This window comes from Anneissia japonica, unplaced genomic scaffold (assembly GCF_011630105.1).
Source record: "Anneissia japonica isolate Jap-2015-1 unplaced genomic scaffold, ASM1163010v1 scaffold172582_len1462937_cov174, whole genome shotgun sequence".
NCBI lineage: Eukaryota > Metazoa > Echinodermata > Crinoidea > Comatulida > Comatulidae > Anneissia > Anneissia japonica.
This window is the reverse complement of record NW_022725666.1, coordinates 739,605-742,070: the sequence shown is the minus strand read 5'-3', so window position 1 is coordinate 742,070 and position 2,466 is coordinate 739,605.

Sequence of the window (2,466 nt, the reverse complement as noted above, 5' to 3'; positions counted from 1 at the left end):
TATATAAACTATATTTCTCAAATTCAATGCATATATATATTATATACTGGACTCGTTTTATATTTTTGTTATCTTTACATCGCTAAACAATTATAATGGTTCATTCCATAGATTGAATACTGTTGTATGGTATGTACTGTAGGCGGCTAATGATGGTTGTGTTTCTTCAAAGTTAGTTCTTGTTTAAATCCAGGTATGCACATTGTTATGTAACTATGCATTGATATTGTAATGTTAGGTAATATTGTTAAATGATTAATTGATGTAATGGTATCGTGTAGTAATGCGGTACATGAGTTACAATGCTTGATGCAATAATGATGTATGTATTGAAACTGTAATTCTGCTGACGTCTTACAGGGTTTTTTTTTTGTTTGTTGTGTCAATGTGTACACATCGACAGATGACAGATACACACATAGAACACAAGCACAAAACATACAATCATAGGCCTACATCCCTGCAGTTACACCCACCAACACACCTGAACAGCACACTTGTGCAAATTAAAATTTAAAACGTAAGAAAAGATTAATTGTTTTTTCTTAAAAGTATAAATGGATTTAGAATTTTGCAAAACAGAGTGAAATGAGTTCTATAATTTTGGTTCAACGAAAGAAATACAAAAATGAGTATTAAAAAGATGTTTAGGTGTAGATCTATTATGGCTTCTGCTTCTAGTATTATATAAATGTATTGGGTCGTGATCTGTCCTCAGTCTTGAAGACGGTACCATTGTGTTTAATAAATGTATACGTAATGATTCCAATTTGAACCATGAAATATTTTACGTTGATGACATGTTCTATAATCTATGGATGCTCAAATTTGTACACAAAACTATATTTTTGTCACAATAACTTTGTGGAAGTGAATGGAACATTCACGAAACGTAGTATGCGAGTAAGAATTACAACTGTTTACTATGATCAACGGAAAACGAAATATACTATAAATTTTCAAATTATGTTCAGAATAAACATAAATATTGATAAATATTGATTTGGATCCAAATGAATTTATTAAAAAATAATTTTAAGATTGATGGTTACATACGTCTATATTCATTCCATTTTATTCAGAAAGTAAAACCAAAAGTAAATATACAATCCATATAACGATATACGGTATAACAATATTTCTTACTGCGCAGTAGGACGGCCGAGAACGTCGACCGACAAATCCTGGCAACTCCGCTCCTTGTCAGCACTAGTGCGACACAACGCTGATTGTCGGTTGCAGTTTGAACGAATCGTCATTAAAAACGATCCGTTGCGCGCGCCTCGTGGTGTTGCATGCTGCGTAGAATCGTGTCGGCCGACGACCGCTGAGGGCAGTAAATGCAGGCTTTGTTATACCAGGTGCAACACACAGCATTACCAAGTGTATCCTCCTAGGATGTTAAAGCTACCTTCACATCAAGCCCGGATCCGTTCCGGAGCCCGGACAAAAAATCGTGAGTTTGTATGTTTTCTGAACTCATAAAACTTGTTTGTTTAATCTAAATATATACACGGTACCATTATATTCAGTTTAGAAAATTATAACAATATTAATAATTATTATAATTAACACTATAACTATAATTATCATTATTATCAAAATCCTTTCCGTTCGTTCGTAGACCCATAATGGTCAAGGACATTTATTGTATTTTAGGCCTCCGACCACTTTACATAACAAAGTAGTAACATTTAGGGAACGGAACAAAGTAAATCTTGTCTTCTTATATAAGCTAAATACAGATATTTCGATAAACTATATAAAACATTACGATTATTTGATGACACAAGCGATGAAACATAAAAGTGTTGGATAAAAGTAAGATGGAATTAGGTTTTTCCTAATATCATTAAAATGTAAACATATCACTTATCATTTATTCTTTACCGTTTGTATTGTCATTGTTCTTGTCGTTGTCATTTTCATTATAATTATCATATTATCTTTACCTAGCTTCAATATTCACTTTACGCAGCAGGACGGAAAGACGGGTAGGGGTGGTTCTGTGCTCATCAGAGCGTGAGACCACAGTAAAAACTTTGGCACTTAACCCGAATTGGCGTAGTCGACGGCTCCCTGACCTCTTGCGTAAAGTGCCTAATAATGCACTTTAATAACAACCTAACCCATAAAACCTCCCAACAAATTAACATTTATTCACTTCTCATGATCATGGTCATATCAATTATACAAAAACTTTTGATAAACTTTTAAACGATAAGTGAAGTAGGCCTATTAATAAAACAAAAGTCATCAAGGCTCAAAATGAAAGCTTTTCACAGAAACTATAAAGCAAAGGGGAACAAAAATTCAATATTCAAATTATTGTGCGGTAAACAGTAAACGGAAAACAGCATATCCTGTATACCGTACATATTATTTGTAAGTTATTTTATTTCTTTATATTTGTTTTTATTATTTTATATCATATATATATATATATATATGCTATATTATATATAT